A 23,585-nucleotide genomic window follows, 5' to 3' on the forward strand; every position below is an offset into this window, starting at 1 on the left:
AGCATTGGCTTGGTGCAGCGGATCTAGTGAAGCATCGGGTTGGAGCAGCGGATCATCCAGCTGCTGAGAGGCTGGAGTCGTCATCTCAATTGGTAGTGCTAGACTGCCTTCAGTGGTCGGGTTCACCGGGTATTCCGCAGTGAAAATTTCGCTGGATTGCCCAAAGGAATCTTCTTTGCAGGCATTGCCTTCCCAGCGCCAGCTAGCCAATTCGTCGAAGATCACATCCCGTGTCACGATGACCCGAGGCGCCACCGGATCATAAACACGATACGCCTTCGATCCTTCCTCATACCCAATGAAGATGCTCGGGACACTCGGATAATCGAGCTTCTTTAGTCCTGGATTGGTGACCTTAGTGTAGGCGACGGAGCTGAAAACGTGAAGGAAGTGTATGCTGGGCTTGCGCCCATGCCAAGCCTCGTAGGGTGTGACGTCATCAAGACTCTTCGTAGGGGAGCGATTGAGGATGAACACAGCAGTGTTCACTGCCTCCCCCCAAAAAGCACCTGGGAGATTCTTCGTCTTCTGCAAGCATCTAGCCATATCCAAGATGACCCCGTTCCGCCGTTCCACCACATCATTTTGCTGTGGTGTGTACAGCACGGTGAGGTGTCTTGTGATCCTGTGATCAGCGCAGTACTCTCCAAATTCCACGAAAGTGAATTCTCCCCCCCCCCCGGTCGGTGCGCAGGACTCGCAGGCGATGACCGGCCTGTAGTTCAGCGCATGCATGGAATAGCTTGATTGCGCTCGGCGCCTCATCCTTCGTGCATAGAAGATGGAGCCACATATACCTGTTGTGGTCGTTCACCAGTAGCAGGAAATACTTCTTCCCTCCGTGCGTCGCCGGTGTGATCGGGCCACACAAGTCACCATGGATAAGCTCAAGGAGTTGGTCTGCACGATACTTGGTCTTCTGAGGAAACGATGAACACCTTTGTTTTCCCATCATGCAGTCGGAGCATATTTCCTCAGTGCGAGCAACCAGTGGGAGGCCACGGACCATGCCATGGCTTTCCAATGTGTGGAGGAAGTCGATGTTCATGTGTCCAAAACGCGCATGCCACAATCGAGTGTCACCATCGAGGCGTGCGGTCATGCATTCTGCGGCTTGAAGTGATAGCACATACAACCGATTGGGTGTGCGTCTCACCTTAGCCAATAGACACCGCTCGCGATCCTTGATTCGTAGTGTCCCGTCTTCAATCATCACCTGATAGCCAGCCTCATCAAGCTGGCCAAGGCTGATCAAGTTGTTGCGGAGTCAAGGAATGTAGTAGACCCCCGTGAGCAAGCATTGTCGGCCGCCATGACCAATGAGCCTCACAGAGCCCCAGCCGCAGATGTCCACGGTGGACCCATCACTGAACTTGACAGAGCCCGTGACATCAGTGTCAAGATCGATGAAGACCTCCTTGTTCCCGGTCATGTGGTTTGATGCCCCGATATCGAGATACCAGAGCGAGTCCGGCATGCCCCCTTGTCTGCAGAGCCTTGGATCTGCGCGTTCTTCATTCAGCAACACATGTGCACCAACACGCTCTATGTCAGTGGCCACCGCCATGAGCAGCGTAGGTCCTTCCTCCTCCATCTGTGTGGGGTTGGCCTCGGTGGCCACCACCATGAGTAATGTAGGTTCTTCCTCCTCCACTTGCGTGAGATTGGCCTCATCTCGTTTCTTCTTGCGACACTCTCTCGCCCAATGTTCGAGCTTGCCACAGTAGCGGCATTTGTCTCGGTTTGCCTCGCGCCCTCCGTTGTGTGTGTCCTTCCCATCGCGGTTTCCGCCGTCACGAGATCCAGTGTCCCGTCCATGACCACGGCCGCGCCGACGGGAATTGTTGAACCCGTGGTTTTGATCCCGCCTGCAGTTGCGCTCCTGCCACTCAGCTTTAGTCAGCAAGAGTTGGCCGCCTGAGCGATCGTCAGTGTCGGTGTTGAGACAATCCTCAGCAGCCTTCAGGCGATCAGTGACTTCTTTCAAGGACAAGTGATAAATGTCAAGCAAGGTTTCAATTGACAATGCCACCTGGGAATACTTCGATGGTACAGATCGCATGAACTTTTGCACCACCCGCTCTTCGCTGATGCTGTCGCCAAGGATGGAAAGCATGTTGATCATGCCACTCAGACGCATGGAGAAATCCTCAATGTTTTCCCCGTCCTTGAAACGAACAGCTTTAAACTCCAGTCGGAGCACCTGCACCTTGGCCTTACGCACCCATTCCACACCCATCTTCATTGTTTTGATTGCCTCCCACGCTTCCTTCACCGATCGTTTTGCAGCGAGCGCGATGAGCATATCAGCCGAAACAACGCGCAAGATGGCCTCAAATGCGAGCCGATCGTCGCAGTACTCAGCTTCATCATCTGGATCGACTCCGTCTTCCACCACCGCCCACAAACCCTGAGCCTACAACATCACTTTCATTAGGAGCGACCAGTTGCCGTAGTTGGTGCGTGTCAGCGTCGGATAGTTTGTTACGCCACCAACTTCCTTGATCACGCGTTGCGCCTGTGGCTGCTGGTGCCCACTAGCGGCATGGTGCTTGGGTGGTGGAGGCGATGGTGAACGTCTGCTCCTGAGTGATGGAGAGGTCATGGACCTGGGCGGTGCTCAAGTTCGCGATGTCAACATGCCGAAGTTGAAGACGATGCTGACCTGGCTCTGATGACAATTGTCAGAATCGCACAACGATTCCCAGGATCGCCGCAAGATCGATCACCAAAATCAACTGACGAAAACTAAAGGATGATGAACGGTATTATGAACTTCTTCAGAGTCCGCGTTTTCAGAATGGACGAGATGCGATTTGTGCTGCTCAACTGCCATAGCTTTTCTAGGTGTTTTCTCCTATATTTATTGAACGAAATTATAGACGTGTTGATCCACGATCAACCTATTCTCATGCCATCCCACAAGATTCGGTCGTGGAGCAGAAACAGACGTGCACATGGCCTGAAACTCGACTGGTGCTCTGACCTGAAGACTTGACTGAGTACAGACTTGAATACACGACTCAAAACGAACTAGCCAGCAAACAAGCTAACTAACCAACCAATTAGCAGTGACTCGAATTAGACTACAGACAGAAGTGATCAACAAGAAAAAGAAGAAAGAGATCTCCTACGCTGATTCTGTTCGTGGAAGGGAAGTTCATCACCGTGTTCCAATTCTATTCCTTTGCATCGTTTCCAATTCTTCTTGAGCTTCATTCGCAAAGGATATTCCAGTCAATCAGGCTTTCAACCGCTTTGCCTGCTGCTCCTAAGATATCTGCCTTTGATCGGATTGAATTCCACGGTTTAATTTCTATCGTCTTGAGTTCTAGGATCATGTAACCAATGAGTCCTTAGTTTGAAATTCAAATGATACGAATTTTCACATGAGAAGTAAACCTAGGGTTTGATCCCTGGTGAGTAGGGGTACAACCACCTTCACTAACAATCCAAACCAATGCTTGGTTCTCACATGCTGCACGCGATATATCAAGCACTATTGACCAAGCTTAGATTTGGGGTCCGGACAAACACTGCATGACAAGGCTATCTTATTGCTGGTTAATCCCTTTGCCCTGCAGGTGATCCAAAGCCTTACAACTCCTCCATTACTCTCATCCTTCATGTCAAAGTCATGATTGGATTGGATTATACTATACATGCCACACGCACTTCTGCCATTCTAAAAAATTACATGGAAAAATGATCATTCTTTTTTTAAGAAGAAAAGACATGCTAAATTTTTCTTAGACATAAGAAAAGACATGCTAAATTTTTCTTAAACATGCTACATTCATGGAGATTGTTAGTACTTAGTACCAACAAAACGAGGAATGATGTTATTGGTTAAGAAAGCTAGTATCAACAAACCCCAATTTGTGTGATGTTGCTTGGAGATCGAGGAATGTTTGATCCACCGGATTTTCGGCCTATCTATACAAAGACTTGGACTAGCCGGTCGGTCTCGGTTAAGCTCGTAGCACTAGAAGTTGCAATTTTTTTGTCATTACATGGTGACGCACATGCACTCACACAACTATGCACACACACTACACTCACACACCTGCAAGTGTGCCCTTATCCCGGAAAGGGAGAGGGGTTCGACTGGGTTTTATAGCCTTCATAGGAGAGGGAGGACTGTGTATGGCATGGCCACAGTTGTGGGTGGCGGCGCTGCGCGATGTGGCTATAGGGTGCAGGATCTGCAGGCAGTGGGGAGCGTGTAGTAGGGCGGCATGAGCAGGGTGGTGGATAGGGAGGGTAGGGTGCTTGTCGGTGCTGCATCACCGAGCATGGGTGCAACAAGAACGCACCCGACCTGAAACCCGAATAAAAAACCCTAATGGGTGCAAAATTACCCCTGGCCCTGAACCCGGTGCAGACCCGAAACCCTACAGGGACCCGCAGGTGTTTGGTGGTGGGCCTAAGTGGTGGCGGGTGCCAAGGAGGTGGGAGCGGGGGGCTCTAAGGTGGGCGGGACCATGGGAGCCAGGAGCCGAGGCGGGTGGGAGCTATGGTGAGGTTGAGGTGGTCTGGCAGGAGCCGGGCGCAGGCGAGCGGCGACGCGGTGCTGAGACGGGCAGGCGCTAGGCGGGTGGCACCGAGGTGGGCGGGACTATAGGAGCCGGGGAGCGGAGGGTGGAGGGCGCTTGGCCTTGTGGGCAGCGATTGCGGATTTAGGATGTGGAGAGAGTGGTCTGTGGTCAAGCGGAGTGGATGCTAGAGGGTCAACCGGTCAGGTACTCAGGTGGAGGAGTGGAGCTAGGGTTAGCTTGCCGGTTGGTGGGTTGGGCTGGGGCGCTGGTCGCTGGGCCGGTTTGTATGTGCTGATAGATTACTCCCTTTTCGGGTGCCTGTGGATGCCGGCGGGTGAAAACCTATCCCTGCCCTCGACCCACGACCCCCATAGGGCAAAAATTGCACCTGCCCCCGCCCCCGCCCCCACCGGGTGTAAAACCTGTGGGGACCCGACCCATTACCAAGCCTAGTGCGGAGGCGGGTTGGGGAGAGAGAGAGAGAGCAAGTGAGATTTGTTTTTATTTTTATATTTTTTTATACGGAGAAAATTTGGGTGTTACAGTACGTTGATACTGGTTCTAATATGTGGATCTAGTATAATTGCTGCCATATTCTTGATAATTGATTTAGTAATTAAAATAATCACTAAAGTGCGAGTATTTCTAACATAAACTAGTTTGTGTTCGGGTATTGAGTAGATCAGCCGCAGCTAGATGTCCCCTTTCTTTTTATATGTGATACTTGAGGCATTTGTTTTCAATAATGTGTGATCCTTGTCTGCAAGAATTGTAAGGTTCTGACGAACATTCTCAACTCTGAATGGCAGCTATATTTGACAATCATCCTGCAGTGGAAACTTTCACTTGTGTTCAACACTTCTGGACGATCGAAAATAACGTGAGTTCCAACGAAGGGAAAAGCTGGGGGTAGAAAAAAAAAAGACACCATCCAGGTACTGCACATGCAACAAAATTTCCTTTTTCTAAATGCGAATTTTTCTTGACTATCTAAAATTTCACTTCGTTGATCAGGGTACCTAAGCAGCCATGACGGTTAGTACTATTGTCGGACAGTTTATCTTGGTTTTGCTCATGGCTTTCAGTGCACAAGTCGTCATCTGCAGCTCCTTATATGGAAACGAGACAGATCGGCTGTCACTAATTGAGTTCAAGAAGGCAATCAGTCTCGACCCACAGAAAGCCTTGATGTCTTGGAATGATAGCACCCACTTCTGCAATTGGGAAGGTGTCTTATGCAGGAGGAAGAATCCACGCCGTGTGACTTCTCTTGACCTTGGAAATCGAGGCTTAGTGGGGAACGTCTCTCCTTCCATTGGAAACCTAACGTTCCTAAACTACCTATCCCTTCCAAACAATGTGTTCACTGGACAAATCCCTCCATCCCTTGGTCACTTGCGTCGTATCCGGTATCTCTACTTTAGTAATAACACACTTCAAGGTGAGATACCTGACTTTGCAAATTGTTCCAGTCTCAAGATTCTATGGCTTGATGGCAATCACCTTGTTGGACAAATGCCTACATATGCCAATCTGCCCCCTCGCCTACATGATTTGCAGATTTCCAATAATAATCTCACTGGAACAATTCCCCCTTCCATTTCTAACATAACGTTAACTCGACTCAATATCCTTCTGAATCAGATTAATGGAGAAATCCCTAGTGAAATTGGGAAGCTGCCCATGCTGCAAGTCTTTGACTCTGCTGGAAATAAGCTATCAGGAAGGTTTCAGCCAGCCATCCTTAATTTATCTTCTCTTGTTAAACTAAGTCTTTCCTTCAATTATCTGAATGGAGAGTTGCCATCCAATCTTGGTAGTTCACTGCCCAATATACAGTTTTTTGGTTTATCTAACAACCACTTTAATTGGCACATCCCAAGTTCATTGACAAATGCGACTAAGCTATTCATGGTGGACATGTCAGTGAATAATTTCACTGGTACTACTACAGAACACCACATAGATAGCGCCCCCATTAGTGTCGGTTCGGGCGTAACTGCTACTGTTGACTTATCAGTGCCGGTTCTTAAACTCCCACGCGCGAACCACGACTGAGGCGCTAAGAACCGGCACTGATAGTGATTGTATCAGTGCCGGTTGTAGTCACGAACCGGCACTAATTCCAGTTATGAACCGGCATTGATAATCAGTACCAGTATCGGTTCTAGCCATAAACCGCCACTGATGATTGCTACTGTCACATCTCATCTTAAAAAATTCATAACTTTTTGACACGAAATTGGATGGGGAAAAACTTTATATAAAAATTATGCTCTCGATGAGATCTATAACTTTGTAGTTGAAAACTTTTTAATTTGAAGTCATTTACATGCCCAAATAATTATAACAAAGTTGCAGCAGTGGTTGATGACAGCTCACATTAAAAAATTCATAACTTTTATATGAACATTGTAGAACTCGACGAGATGTACAACTTTGTAGTTGACAACTTTTTCATTTGAGATCATTTAGATGTGCAAATAGCCATTCAAACGTTCAGTCAGAAGATGTCAAAAGAATTTATTTTGCTACTATACTCACGAACGGATGATAGCTGAGATGGTTAGAGGGGTTATGCACGTGAATGTTGTGAGATCGTGAGTTCGAGTCCTGGTTGCCTCATGCGAGCGAATATCGCGTGACTTTACGAATGTTAGGTGCGGTTGGGTGAGCAGCCTCTGATCGGGTGCCTCTGGTCGTGAAAAAAAAAATTTGAAGCTTTTTTCGGCCCGAAAAACGTTGAATCAGGATCAACTATTAGTGCTGGTTGGTAGCTTCAACTGGCACTGATAGTGATTTTCAGTGCCGGTTTTAAACCCGTCACTGATGACGATTTTGAATCGATATTGATGAGAATTTCTGTAGTAGTGTGGGGTGGTGCCTAGTTCTATTGGAAAACTAAAGGAACTCATCTGGTTGAATCTCGAAGAGAATCAATTCCAGGCACATCACAAACAAGACTTGGATTTCATGTATAGCCTAAACAACTGCACTAAGCTGCATACGTTGGCATTGTATCGGAATCAGCTTGAAGGACAGATACCAAGTTCATTTGGCAACTTTTCCTTGGGGCTTCAAGAGTAGTTTCTTGGTAGAAATGGAATATCGGGGGATTTTCCTACTGGTATAGCAAACCTTCGTAGCCTGAATTATATATCGTTCGGAGAAAATCAATTCAGAGGTGCCATTCCAGAATGGCTAGGAACATTAAAAAACTTGCAAGAATTAGACTTAGATAACGTCTTTACTGGGTATATTCCATTCTCCCTCTCAAACTTATCTCAATTTACAGCGCTCTCTCTAGACTATAACCAGTTGAATGTGAAGATACCCCCAAGTAGAGGTGAAATCAGACCGAATACAGACGGATACTGTCGGAGACGGACACGGATAGTGTCGGAGTCGGATCGGACACGGATAGTATCGAACAGTGTCGGACATGGATATCGGTCATCCCATATTTGCTTCAAATCCCTTCAGGCGGTCGGATGGTCGGATAGCATCCCATGTTTTGGCAATACGACATGCTAATTATCTCTAATTAGCAATACAACATGCTAATTATCACTAATTAGTTTACTAATGATCATGATTACTATATATTATCATGTTTTTAAGTTAAATCACAATATGTTTTCTCGTAACACCTAACATTCGGATACTTCAGATATTGGATCGGATATGGACGGATAGTTTCAAACAGTATCAGACACGGATATCAGCCATCCCATATTTGCTTTGAACCCCTTCAGGCGGTCGGATAGTCGGGAAATATACGTCCCATTTTCACCCCTACCCCCAAGCCCCCGGAAACCTCAAAGTCCTCGAAGCATTGGGAATTTCCAATAACAATCTACATGGTACGATACTGTAACACCCATTTCTTTTTCCAACTGGGCTGGCCCATCTCCCCACGTGCATGGCCCAGCCCAGATTGCTACTCCCTCCCTCTCTTCATCTCGCTGACAGCCCAGGCCCGCCTATAAGCCCCTTCCTCTTCCTTCCGCTCCCGCGCCCACGCTGCAACGGTCACCGAAACCGCCGCCCACATCTCGCCTCTGCGCGTCGACGTGCGCACGCGCTCCTCGCAATCTCCCGCGGCCCTCTCACGCCTATAAAGTCGCCCCAGCCCCGCCGCTCTCCTGTTCTCCCTCAACCCAGCCGCCCCAATCACGCCGAGCCTCCATTGCCAACCCGCAGTGCTCCGCCGTCCCCGTCTACCGCGTCCGAGCCCCCCCCCCCACACACACCCCCTCCACGTGTCTGAGGCCGTCACCGGCTTTGCAGGAGCAAGAGGAGCCTTCCCCACTGCTTCTCAGTGCCATTCCATCGCCGCAAGGCCATCCCCACCGAGCTCTAGTGAGCAGCGCCACCATCTCGCTGTCGTCGGACTTCTCCGTTGCACCCAGAGGCCCGTTGACTATCTCTTTGGCACCGCAAGACCTCCAGCAAGCCGTCCCGACCCTCGGATCTCTCTCTCCACCGCCGGACCCACCTTCCCATCAAGTTCTGACCATCGCTGCCCACCCTTCTCCGTCACCGACCTCCGCCGAGACGTCTCCGACCACAGTGAAGCCCTCGGTGCGATCCCCATTGCCCCTCTCTGTGTTGCATCGTTTCTCATTGCTTTTGGTAGCCCATATCACGATCGCGCATTTCTCCTGCAAAATCCATGACGGCACCTCCGTCTTTCCATCGCCGTCGGCCGCCATCCCTCCCCAATTGCTCTCAGCCGTCCGATCATTCATCAACGACCGAGATTAGACCCAACCCATACCCCTTCACTAGCTAATCAGAGGATGCCACGTGTCACCATAATCCCAGTCAGCATTGAGAGCCACGTCAGTGCGCCACGTCAACGTTTTGTCCGACGTGGCAGTTCACGTCAGCCGCCCGAGCCCAGTTAGCGTGCTAACGTAATAAATAGGATTTTCTAATTAAAAATTAATTTGTTAATTATTTAATTAGATAATTTTGCAATTAGGTCCCTAGACTTTTCAGTTTTCACAAAAGGCCCCTGATAGTTACTATTTCTTTTACATTTAGCCCCTTGTAGTTTTATGCATTTGCATATAGGTCCCTAAACTTTTATAAATGAGTCCCTGGAACTTTTCTATTTTACCAAATAGCCCTTGCCCTTTTACAGAAAGACCCCTATAGCTTAAAACCTTTATAACTTTTTTGTTATTGCTTCGTTTTAGACGATTCTTGCGCTCACGCAACCATAGCGACGAGTACTTTCTGTTAGTAGGCTTTTTATAGTGCTTGATTACTATTTGGCATACTATTCTTAGATGTCTGTGCTTACTTGTTTCCGGTGTTCGTGAATGCACTAGGAGGTGAGCAATGTGTGAACCTGCAAGACCAGACTTTTGAAGAGTTTGAGCAACCCGCTGTTGAAGGCAATCGTCCTTGATCACATTGACCCCATTGTAGGAATGTGTGTCTTCGACCCGGGTGCTCCCTACTAGGCTGGCGCATCTTCGGACAACGCCTGTGGATTATTGAAGACCGCCTGCACTGAATGTCTAGTTCGATGTATCTTTTCTTTAGACCTACGGGTCCTTATGTAATGGAGATTTATCGTTTTACTTATGGCATTGTAATGATTCACTGATGAAGTCACCGCATGTATGGAAACTTGATCATGTCATACATGTGGAATGCATCTGATTTGTTCTTTTGAAACCGAGTGTGACAGAAGTGGTATCAGAGCTGTGTCGACCGTAGGACGCAAGCCTAGTTAGAAATGGTTGTGTAGTAAGGATTTAATTTATAAAAACTATATTTGCAAAAAAAATGTTTACCCTTGTGCTTTATTTTGTCATTTTATTTTGATGAAAATTGTTTTACTGATACTCCCCTCAAAGAACGCCGACCAGTCAGTTGACGGACCTACCATTGGATCTCGTGCTTAGGATACCACCATGAGATAGTTTTAATAAATCATTTAGAATCGTTCTGCTTGCTGTAATAAGTGATGAACTGCTTGGATGATAAGTTTGCTTTCCGTGATGTGATCTTGTGATTGTTAGGTTTGCTTTGTGTGTGTAGATGTGATGTGAGAGATTGTCTTTCACGATTGTATCTGTCTTATATATATATATATATATATATATATATATATATATATATATATATATATATATATATATATATTAGCTTGTGAGTCCTTTTTCTTGCTTCATCTATCCTTGCTTTGTTCTCGTATCCCAATCTCATGTATTTGCAACCGTCAGATGGTGAACCCAAGGAATGAGGACATTGTTGGCGCCAACAGGGACAACGATGGGGGCAGCAACCCCAACGACCACCCGAACGTGTTTCCCTCATGGAACAGGCGAACCAACTGGAACCCTGTCGGCCCAATTGAGATGATGGCTTCGCAAGCACAGATTCTGCAAGGATTGGCACAGGCCGTGACCAGACTTCAACAGGCACCCCCAGCTTATCAGGCACCGCCACCACCACCACCACCACCAATGCAATCGCAGAACAAGCTCAAGGACTTTCTAAGCACCAAGCCACCCACTTTTGCACAGGCAGTCAAGCCAATGGACGTCAATGATTGGCTCAAGATGATTGGAAGCAAGCTGCAAATTTCTTAGTGCATAGGCAGGGAAAGAGTCCTCTTCGCTTCTCACCAGCTTGTGGGACCAACTTCAGATTGGTGGGTAGCTTACACTTCAGCCCATTATGACCCCCAAGAGAGAATTCAAGAATAGCTTCCTCAAACACCACGTACCTGAAGGGGAAGTGAAGCTGAAACGGAAGGAGTTTCTTAGCATGAAGCAGGGTTCCATGTCAGTGCATGAATATCTTACCAAATTCACACAACTATCCCTCTATGGCCCAGGAGATGTGGACACCAACGAGAAGAAGCATGACTGCTTCCTAGAGGATTTGAATGGTGGACTCCAATATGCACTTTCCTCAAATGACTATCCTAGCTTTCAGAAGTTGGTTGATAGGGCCTTTATCATGGAGAAGAAGAGACAAAATCTAGATGAGGAGCGCAAGCGTAAGATGTTAGTTCAGGGCCAGTCATCATGTGGCAGCACCCATCCTAGCTTCAACCGACCCTCAACTGCTCCAATGTTCCACCAGGGAGGCCAGTACCAGCAGCAGAGGGCACCCAATCAAACTTTGGGTCCCTTCAGGCAGCTAGTGTAGCAGACTCAGCAGCATCAGCAGCGCCCCAACTTCCAGACCCCACTTCCTGCAAGCCAGAACCAACAGTAGAACTGCACCTGTCAAGGAGCCAGCAACCTTGGCCCATTCTTTAGTTGTGGAGAGAGTGAACATTATGCCAACATGTGCCCTAAGAAGCAACAAGGCCCAACATCAGCTCAGAATGCCAACCAACAGCAGAACCGCATTGGAGGACAGCCCCAGCAGCAACCCCGATAGAACTTCATGCGTGGTCGAGTCAACCATGTTGCAGCGGAGGACATTCAAAATGCTCTGGACGTGGTGCTCGGCATGTTTTTGTAGGATCGAATATGCACAAAATACCCAATCAGAGGGGGGGTGAATGATTGCGGAAACCAAATTCAAAGATTAAATCACCCAAATCGAAACTCGATTTAAACTCAGTATTCCACTCGAAACAGATTGCACAAGCTCTAGTAAAAATGATGTAGAGAAAGATCTGCTGGTTGGATTGCTCTCAATTTTGGTTAGCAGAAACTAGATTCAAATACGAAACTAACCCCAGAAGAATCGAGTAAATCGGATATGTGGATCAGTAATTATGCCTAGTCTAAGTAGACTATGTCAACGAGAATCAAGTAGATCGAAACCTAATCGAGTTGACAAAAAGCTACTCGAGATCAAACAAATCCACTCAAAATTTTCTCAGATCAAATACTAGATATTCTAGCAAGGTTTTGGATGGATTAAACCAAGATGAAACTTGATAAAAGCACCAGATTAATCGAAAACCAAAACCAAACATGTAGAATATAGAACATAGAGAAAATTCTGAATCAGCAACTCGTCAACTTACGAAACTCGATTTTCATTGCATAGATGAGTTTACAAGATGCCTCTCCAAAGCATCCAATAAGGATTTCCACGAAATCCTAAAACAGCTCTCTCTCGAGTTTCTCTATCTCTCTGCTGCGTTGTGCTGCCCTGTTCTGCTCCCTATTTATAAGGTAGCCACACGCACAGACGTGATCGAATCGAACTACTACTCTCTGTCGTATTCAATCTGGTCTCTATCCTCCTCTAATCACAAGAGGACAAACAACTTCCGCTAATTAAGCTAATTAGCCAACAACTCTTACATAATCATACATGCACATATCCATGCATACATGCATATACGTAACCAACTCAGAATCCGTCTCCGACACTAACTCTTGTCTCAAATCCAGCCACCACACGACTCCCTCGTGCCTGCTCCGACTCAAACAAGAATTCATCTTCACGTCCTCTCATGATCAGATCTCCTCCACATCCATCGTGAAACCTTGTCTCCATATGCATTATTCTCTCGGCTCGAACATCCTGCATGACATCCTCGATCACCACGACCTCAGTTCCTCCTGAACCTAGTCGCCAAACCTCAGTTCCTCCCTGAACTTAGTTCGTCGATCTGTCATCGACCACGTTCGCCTTCGAGCAACACCTGCACATGAATCAAATAACAATCGAGTATGAGCATAAGTCCTTCCCGACTTGACTCAAGATCAGTTCACGCAACACCACGCAAACTCCAAGCAAAACCAACACGCTAACGTAAGCATACCTAACTAATTATAGCACATCAAACCAACTATGCTATCCAAGCATATCCTAGCAACTCATGAACATCAACCTAATGTCATTATGCTAAATCACTTTGCTCTGCCAATTTCATCAATCAAATCAATTTTTTATCACATGATCTCACATTTTCCCGCCATCTCAAATCCCGCTACAGTGTTATTTGATTCTGGAGCAACACATTCCTTTATATCAACCAAGTATGTAGCACGATATAATCTACCGATAGCCATAATGACGAACAAGTTGATCGTTAGCTCTCCGGGAGGAGAAATGAAGTCAAGACATGTATGCCCTAATGTAAGCCTTACCATAAAGGGGGGTAGAGTTCCCTGCAAACCTTATCCTATTGGAGTCTAAGGGAATAGATATCATCTTGGGAATAGATTGGCTGACCAAGTTCAATGGAGTGATAGAGTGTGCCACAAAGACAGTCCGACTGACGCATACGGACGGTACTAAGGTTGAGTTCAGAGCCACAATAGAACCAATAGAAAGCATTAAGCTCCACCAGGCCAAGGTAGTGGAAGAAATTAGAGTGGTTAGTGAGTTTCCGGATGTCTTCCCCGAAGAACTACCAGGTATGCCACTAGACCGAGACATCGAGTTTCTTATTGAGTTAGTACCTAACACTGCTCCTATATATAAGAGACCGTACAGAATGGACGTCAATCAGTCGGCTGAGCTCAAGGAGCAAATCCAAGAGCTATTAGACAAGGGGTTTATTCGCCCGAGTACCTCACCATGGGGAGCACCATATCTTCGTACCAAAGAAAGATGGGACCCAAAGGATGTGTGTAGATTACCTTGCTCTTAATGAAGTGACTATCAAAAACAAGTACCCCCTACCTCGCATTGAAGACCTGTTCAACCAATTGAAAGGAGCATGTGTTTTCTCCAAGATAGATCTACGATCAGGATATCATCAGCTGAAGATTTGAGCATCAAATATTCCCAAGACAGCCTTCGTCAGCCGCTATGGACTATATGAGTACACTGTCATGTCCCTTGGATTAACCAATACACCAGGCTGCTTCATGTAACTCATGAACAAGGTCTTTATGGAGTATTTGGACAAGTTCGTGGTGGTATTTATTGATGACATCTTGGTCTTTTCAAAGAATGAAGAAGAGCATGAAGAGCATTTGAGATTAGTCCTGCAACAGCTCAGAGAGAATCAACTTTATGCCAACCTTAGTAAGAGTGAATTTTGGTTGAAGGAAGTTTCATTACTGGGTCTTGTCATCTCAGAGGGGGGAATATCTATTGATCCGGGAAAGGTGAAGGATGTCTTGGACTGGAACGCACCTCAGAATGTTGGGGAAATCTGAAGTTTTCTAGGTTTAGTTGGTTATTACCATCGGTTAATTGAAGGATTTTCCAAGATAGCTAAGGCACTCACAAAGTTGTTGGAGAAAGGAGCGACATTTATGTGGTCAGCCGAGTGTAACGCTGGCTTTGAGGAGTTGAAGAAGAGGTTAACAACAGCATCGGTACTAATCATGCCAGATGTTTAGAAAGAGTTCTCCGTCTATTGTGATGCCTCTCGATAGGGCTTGGGATGTGTTCTCATCCAGGAAGGACATGTTGTATCCTATGCATCTAGACATCTGAGGAAGCATGAGGAGAACTATTCGACACATGATTTGGAATTGGCAGCGGTAGTGCATGCCTTGAAGATTTGGAGACATTACCTGATTAGGAAAAGAAGCCAGATTTACACGGATCACAAGAATCTGAAGTATATCTTCACCCAGCCAGATCTCAACCTCAGGCAACACAAGTGGTTAGAGCTCATAAAGGACTACAATGTGGGTATCAACTATCATCCAGGGAAAGCCAATGTTGTTGCGGATGCTTTAAGTCGGAAGAGCTATTGAAACATGCTAACTCTACAGGACCGCCAACCAAGTTTATGCAAGGAATTAGAAAGGCTTAACTTGGGGATCGTATGCAATACAGAAGCAGTGGTAATGGAAGTGGATTCTACCTTGGAGCAAGATATACACAAGGGCCAACAGGAAGATGAGAGGATTCTAGAGATCAAACAACTCATTAAGGAGGATAAGGCTCCAGGATTCACGGAAGATGAGTAAGGCATTGTGTGGTTCAAGAAAAGAATATGTGTCCCAAACATTAAGTCCATTCGAGAGTTGATATTAAGAGAAGCCCATGACTCAGCATATTCCATTCACTCGGGAAGCAACAAGATGTACCAAGACCTCAAGGATCGCTATTGGTGGTATGGGATGAAACATGAGGTAGCAGAATATATGGCCCTATGTGACACCTACCAGCGAGTTAAGGCTGAACACCAGAGACCAGCAGGGTTGCTTCAACCATTGAAAGTACCTGAATGGAAATGGGAAGAAATTGACATGGATTTTATAGTGGGACTACCCCGAACACAGTTCGGGTATGATTCCATATGGGTGGTAGTAGATCGGTTGACAATGGTAGCTCATTTCATCTGGTCAAAGAAACTTATTGGGGACCAAAACTCACCGAGCTATATATGTCTAGGGTCGTGTGCCTTCATGGGGTACCCAAGAAGATTGTATCTGATCGGGGTACTCAATTCACTTCGCAATTTTGGTAGCAGTTACATGAGTCTATGGACATCAAGTTAAACTTTAGCTCAGCTTATCACCCGAAGACTGATGGACAAACCGAAAGGACCAATCAAATCCAAGAAGACATGTTGAGGGCCTATGCTTTAAAGAATGGTAACAGTTGGGACAAGAATCTTCCCTATGCAGAGTTTTCATATAACAACAGCTATCAAGCTAGTCTAAAGATGTCTCCTTTTAAGGTGCTGTACGGAAGGAAGTGTAGAACTCCACTGTTCTGTAATCAGACCGGGGAGAGTCTAGTGTTTGGCCCAGAGATTCTAAGGGAAGCAGAGAGACAAGTGCAAGAAATTCGGAACAACATGAAGACAATGATGTCAAGGCAGAAGAGTTATGCTGACTATAGACGTCGAGAATTGACTTTTGAAATTGGAGACTTTGTGTATCTCAAGGTATCTCCTATCAGAGGTCATCGTAGATTCAATGTCAAGGGTAAATTGGCACCTCGATATATCAGTCCGTTTAAGGTGCTAGAAAGAAGAGGAGAAGTGGCTTATCAATTAGAATTACCACCCCAGCTCTCTGACATCCATGATGTGTTTCATATCTCACAATTGAAGAAATACTTGAGAGTTCCAGAAGAGCATTTGTCGATGGAGGAACTGAATGTGCAAGAGGATCTCTCTTATTCGAAATACCCTGTTAGGATTCTCGAGACATCATAATAGGTTACCCAGAATAAGAGGATATGTATGTGCCAAGTGCAGTGGAAGCATCATTCAGAAGTGGAAGTCACATGGGAGAGAGAAGAGGATCTAAAAACAGATTTTGTAACGCCCATTTCCGAATCTCGAGGACGAGATTCATTCTAAGGGGTAGGTTTGTAACACCCATTTCTTTTTCCCGCTGGGCGGCCCATCTCCCCGCGTGCATGGCCCAGCCTAGCCCGCTACTCCCTCCCTCTCTTCACCTCACTGATAGCCCAGGCCCGCCTGTCAGCCCATTCCTCTTCCTTCTGCTCCCGCGCCCGCGATCCAACTATCGCCGAAACCATCGCCCACGTCTCGCCTCCATGCATCGATGTGCGCACGTGCTCCTCGCAACCTCTCGTGGCCCTCTCGTGCCTATAAAGCCGCCCCAGCCCCGCCGCTCTCCCGTACTCCCTCAACCCCGCCGCCTCAATCATGCCAAGCCGCCATTGCCAACCCACAGTGCTTCGCTATCGCCATCTGCTGCGTCCAAGCCCCCCTGGCACGTTTGAGGCCATCACCGGCTTCACAGGAGCACGAGGAGCCTTCCCCACCGCTTCTCAGCGATGTTCCGTCGCTGCAAGGCTATCCCCGCCGAGCTCTGGTGAGCAGCACCGCCATCTCGCTGTCGTCGGACTTCTCCATTGCGCCCCGAGCCCACTGACCATCTCTTGGGAACCACAGGACCTTCAGCAAGCCGTCCCGACCCTCAGCTATCTCTCTCTGCCGCTGAACCTGCTTTCCCATCAAGCTCCGACCATCGCCACCCGCCCTTCTCCGTTGCTGACCTCCGCCGAGACGTCTCTGACCACCGTGAAGCCCTCGGTGAGATCCCCATTGCCCCCTCTCTGTGTTGCGCCGTTTCCCATCGCTTTTGGTAGCCCATAGCCCGATCGCATGTTTCTCCAACGAAATCCACGACGGCGCCGCTGTCTTTCCGTCGCCGTCAGCCGCCATCCCTCCCCAATCGCTCTCGGCCGTCCGATCGTTGATGAACGGCTGAGATTAGACCCAACCCGTACCCCTTCGCTAGCCAATCAGAGGACGCCACATGTCACAATAATCCCAGTCAGCTTTAAGAGCCACGTCAGCGCGCCACATCAGCGTTTTGTCCGACGTGGCAATCCACGTCAGCCGCTTGAGCCCAATCAGCGTGCTGACGCAATAAATAGGGTTTTCTAATTAAAAATTAATCTGTTAATTCTTTTAATTAGGTAATTTGGTAATTAGGTCCCTAGACTCTTTAGTTTTCACAAAAAGGGCCTTGATAGTTACTATTTCTTTTACATTTAGCCCCATGTAGTTTTATTTATTTGCATATAGGTCCCTACAATTTTACAAATAAGTCCCTGGAACTTTTCTATTTTTACCAAATAGCCCTTGCCCTTTTACAGAAAGACCCTTGTAGCTTAAAACCTTTATACCTTTTTCGTTATTACTCCGTTTTAGATGATTCTTGCGCTCACGTAACCGTAGCAATGGGTACTTTTTGTTAATAGGCTTTTATAGCTCTTTGCTACTATTTGGTGTACTATTCTTAGATGTTTGTGCTTGCTTGTTTCTGATGTTCGTGAATGCATTAGGAGGTGAGCAGTGCATGAACCTGCAGGACCAGACTTTAATTTTGAAGAGTTTGAGCAACCCGCTGTTGAAGGGAAGTGTCCTTGATCACATTGACCCCATTGTAGGAAAGTGTGTCTTTTATTTTCTATTGCATGCTGGTCAATATGAATCCCATGGCTAGGGTTTACTAGATTCTTCCATGATTATCCTTGTCGCAGGTGTTGTAGTATGGGTGTCGTGGGTAGAATTGCTTAGTTGTGCTGTCAAGTTGGGTGGTTTGAATGTTAATATGTTTAATGGTCTATGAAACATGAACTGGTCAGGTAATCTTGGTAGCAACATGGATACCTAGGGAATTGGGCAAGTGGACCACAGGTGGTTGTGATGTTATGGTTATCTTTGGTTGACCTGTGGATATGTTCCAAGCAGTTTGGTTATTTTGGTATTCATGATGGTTAATTTACCCTTGTGGTTAGTGGTAGTCTTTCCCAAGTCAACGGCTAAGGACCGGTTCATGGACATGTAACCCGGCACAACAGCACAACCACGAGGCTTATATGGGTACGACCTGGCCAAGTCATTAGATGTTCTCCCAGTATTGTATGTGCCATATGGTGGTGTAGGGGTGTGAAAGGTGTCTATGTGGACTTCCATGAAAGGAGTCTGTGTGGACTTCCCTTTTACCTACTGGCACAAGAGGGAGCCTCTAGAGTGGAGTATTCCTCCACTTATGTACGGTGGTAAAACCTTAGTGGGCAAATGCATGCTGGGAGACGCTTCAGAAAAGCCTTGTAGTGAGACCCAGCTCTACACCCTGGAAGTGTGAAGCAACACGGGAATCAGGACTTGTGGGTAAAGTGTGCAACCTCTGCAGAGTGTAAAACTGATATATCAGCCGTGCTCACGGTCAAGAGTGGGTTTGGGCTTCTTCATGATTAGTGGGGGATCATGGTTGGTTTTGGTAGTCGTGTAGTGGTAACCTGATGAGTTGGTAACCAGGTAGTGCGATGTCTGGCGAGTCTGGTAGTCGGATGAAATCCGATGAGCTGTTTCTCTTAATGTTGGTGTCATCACATATAGTAAATAGGATGTTGTACGTTTATTTGAGTCCTAGGTTATTATGGCATACATGCAGTAAACCTGAGTGAAGCATTTCTTGTCTTAAGCCCTCATGTCATACTTTCCTACACTTGATGAGTACTTTACGTACTCACCCTCCTACTTCTCCCTTTTCGATCATCTACTGTCCAGACGTTGGAGATGAGATGGAGTTCTTCAACGATGATGACTTCGACCCAGATGCTCCCTACTAGGCTGGCGCTTCTCCGGACGACGCCTGTGGATTATGGAAGACCATCTGCGTTGAATGTCTAGTTCGATGTATCTTTTCTTTAGACCCACGGGTCCTTATGTAATGGAGATTTATCATCTTACTTATGACACTGTAATGATTCACTGATGAAGTCACCGCATGTATGAAAACTTGATCCTGACATACATATGGAATGCATCTTGTTTGTTCTTTTGAAACCGGGTGTGACAGATACCAAAAGAGATTTTCAACATTCCTACAATAATATATATTTGGATATCTTTCAATAGCTTAGATGGACAACTCCCTCTTGAAATAGGCAATGCCAAACAACTAGAACATCTGCTTTTTTTCGTCAAATAAACTGTCCAGTACTATTCCTGACACGCTGGGTAATTGTGAAAGTATGCAAAATATTGAGCTGGACCAGAATTATCTTATCGGCAGTATAGCAGCGTCATTAGGCATCATACGCAGCTTGGAAATACTCAATATGTCTCACAACCACTTATCAGGATCCATACCGTTCTTTGTGGATACTACGTTTGCGAATATCTTAGGATAAATGGGAGGTACACAACGAACCCTGATGACGTAAGTCATCATTGCGCCTCCACATTATTATTTGGTTATGTTTCCATTGTCAGTAGTGTTTTAACTCTTTTAGTGTGTTTTCAAACCAGGCAAAGATGATCCAATGTGCGAACCAAGCTCTCACCGATAAAGAAATCCAAAATGTCCAACGTGACATGTGCCGGTTTATTATGCATGAAGTCATCCACAAGAACGGTAGATTCTTTGATCGCGGAGGCGAATTAGCTAGCCATCCGAGACTTTGTGTGTGGGACAGGGACTTTTAGCTATATAGGCTTGTGATGTTGTAAATATTGTTTTGTAAATATTACTGTACTTGTGTTAAATGTTAAAATATGTGATGTTATTCATATTGTTATTGAAACTGTGTGAAATCTGGATGAAATAAAATATATTCTATTTATTTTTTTTGAAATAAATACATACCACGGAACCGCCTGTGCAAATCTTTATATCACATGCGGCAGCTAATGTGGACCCCGCCTGTGGAAATCGATTTCCATAGACGGCTCGTTAAGACAACCGCATGTGAAAATTCATTTCCACAAACGGTCATTTTTGCGCCTGTGAAAATCGTTAGCCTTCTGTCACATGCGGGTGCGCCAAACGCCTGTGAAAAGGCTTTTCCACCCGCCTGTATAGTATCGTTTTGTAGTAGTATATGTCTCACAACCACTTATCAGGATCCATACCAGAGTCTATTGGTAGTCTGCAGTATCTTGAGCAACTAGATTTGTCATTTAACCATCTTGTTGGTGAACTCTCAGAAAAAGGGTATATTCAAGAACACAACTGCTATTAGGATTGATGGAAATACGGGGCTTTGTGGTGGGCCAGCAGTTCTACACCTACCAGCGTGCACTGTTACACCTCTAAGTTCTACAACTAAGCACATGCGATCAATAGTTTTCAAAGTAGTTATCCCATTAGCAAGCGTGGCGTCACTTGCTATGGTCATTGCAGTTGTCCTGCTATTTTGCAGGAACAGACAAAAGCGAAAATTTATGCCCCTCCCTTCTTTTGGTAGGAATTTTCCCAAAGTTTCTTATAATGATCTTGCCAGAGCGACTGATGGATTCTCGGCATCCAATTTAATCGGCAGAGGAAGATACGGTTCTGTGTACAGAGGTGAGTTGTTTCAAGATGGAAATGTGGTTGCTGCCCAAGTTTTCAGCCTAGAGACAAGAGGGGCACAAAAGAGCTTCATTGCAGAATGCAATGCTTTGAGAAATGTGAGGCACCGCAATCTAGTTCCTATCCTTACTGCATGCTCAAGTATCGATTCAGAAGGAAATGATTTCAAAGCTCTAGCATATGAATTCATGCCAAGAGGGGACTTACACAAAGTGCTATACTCAACCGGAGATGACGAGAACTTCTAAAATTTGAACATTGCAAGGTTAAGCATTATGGTTGATGTATCAGATGCATTGGAGTACCTGCACCATAGCAACCCAGGAATTATTGTTCATTGTGATCTCAAGCCTAGCAACATTCTCCTAGATGAGAACATGACAGCTCACGTTGGAGACTTTGGCCTTGCAAGATTCAAAGTTGATTCGACAACACCATCTCTCGGTGATACAAACCCGACTTCTTCGATTGCAGTAAGGGGAACCATCGGATATGTCGCTCCAGGTAGTGTCTAATTTCAACTTGTATTATGTTTTTGCCGTGTATTTTATTAATGTACACTCTTACTTGAGCATGAGAATTTGAACTGAACTCTTCATATATTACACCAATCTACAGAGTGTGCAGGGGGTGTTTAAGTCTCAACAGCCGCAGATGTTTACAGCTTCGGAGTTGTTCTCCTCGAAATATTCATCCGAAGGAAGCCGACAGATGACATATTTAAGGACGGATTGAACATTGCAAGGTTTGCAGAGATCAACTTCCCTGATAAGGTATTGGAGATTGTCGATCCCCAGCTGCTACAAGAATTGTACCCCGACCAAGAAACTCCACAAGTTGTCGAGGAAAAAGGTACACGATGTCTTATCTCTGCGCTAAGAATTGGACTGTGTTGCACAATGCCATCCCCGAGCGAACGCATCAGCATGCAGGAGGTGGCTGCAAAGCTGCATGGAATCAAGGATGCGTGTCACATTCTCAGGGGTAACTGAAGAAGCAGTCCAGTAATCTCTGAATAATTTGCTGAAAAGCTATCAACATTCGCATTGGGGCGAAGCTAGCGCAACAATGATCGTGGTGCACGATTTCATTGTACGTCATGCAACACATATAATGTCAAAGTAATACGTGGTAAATATGAATTTGTTACGGCTTCACGGTGGTGCCTGTGCACCACCAAAGGCCAACGTAGCGTCGCCACTTATCATTTCGGATACACATACATGTGGTGGTTCTTTTTATTTTTGAATGACAAATGGCTTTGTAAGAAAGTGCTCCTCCTTGTAACAAATATGCAAGGTGCTGCGTTACATTCTATGTAGTGTCATGTCAGTAGTACTGCTGATAAAGCAAACTGAAACGTGTTTGCTAGTTTGCTTAATTTTACAACATGTATTTGGCCCGGAGCTTACCCTAAAGAAGATAATCTGTAACGTACCATTCATTGCTTTTGGAGGTGAGCATAGTATGAGCATGATAAAACATCGGGATCACATATTTGGTTCTGCAAACTAGAGATAACACAAACAAAACTTAACGGTACGGTAATGCTCATGGGGCATCTCTAATCTACTGCTTGTCGTAAGAATTGAGAAGTACCTAAAATTGAGCTCAGACTGGGCCTTTTACAGTGACAGGGTGGTGACACGGGTAATAAGTATAAATCGTCTGTTCAACGGTGACAAATATCTATTATTGTAATTATTTGAAACAGACATATATTTCTACTATTTTTTAAAAAATAATAGAAATATAAATAAATACAAATCCAAAGTTGCAAAGTTTCCAGCAAGCCCAAGGAGCTCCCGTGGTCAACAGGGCCCACTGTCTGCTGGGCCTGAGAGAGGAGGCCTAATCTCTATAATGTAAGGGCACGCAGTCGGAGATTCTGAAAAATAGCTGGTAGATTATGGATTATAAAAAATTAGATTGTAAAATGCTAGATTGTGAAAAAAAATTAAATTATAGATTAAAAAAAATTTATAAATAATTTAGTAAAATAGACTTTCACATTTTATAAAAAGCTGAGAAAAATCAACTTCTCAGATTCCCACAATCTAATAAGCAAAATGTAAAAAAACTATAATAAAAAGCTGTCTGTTTGTTTCAACTTCGAACACGCTCCGAAGTTGAAACAAACGGGGCATAATTCGTGTAAGAAAACTCATCCCGGAATGAGCCACGTCACCAGTAAAACGAGATCCGTCGGATGACGATCGTGTGGCTACGGTGCGGTCTCTCCGTGCGTTCTATAGCCCACGCCGCTGCCGCTTCCTCTTCCTCCTCGACGCCGGAAAAGATTCCTCTGACGCAGCTCGTTTTACGTCAGAGGAGCACAGTAATTTGTGTC

The sequence above is a fragment of the Phragmites australis genome, chromosome 12 (assembly GCF_958298935.1).
Source record: "Phragmites australis chromosome 12, lpPhrAust1.1, whole genome shotgun sequence".
Taxonomy (NCBI): domain Eukaryota; kingdom Viridiplantae; phylum Streptophyta; class Magnoliopsida; order Poales; family Poaceae; genus Phragmites; species Phragmites australis.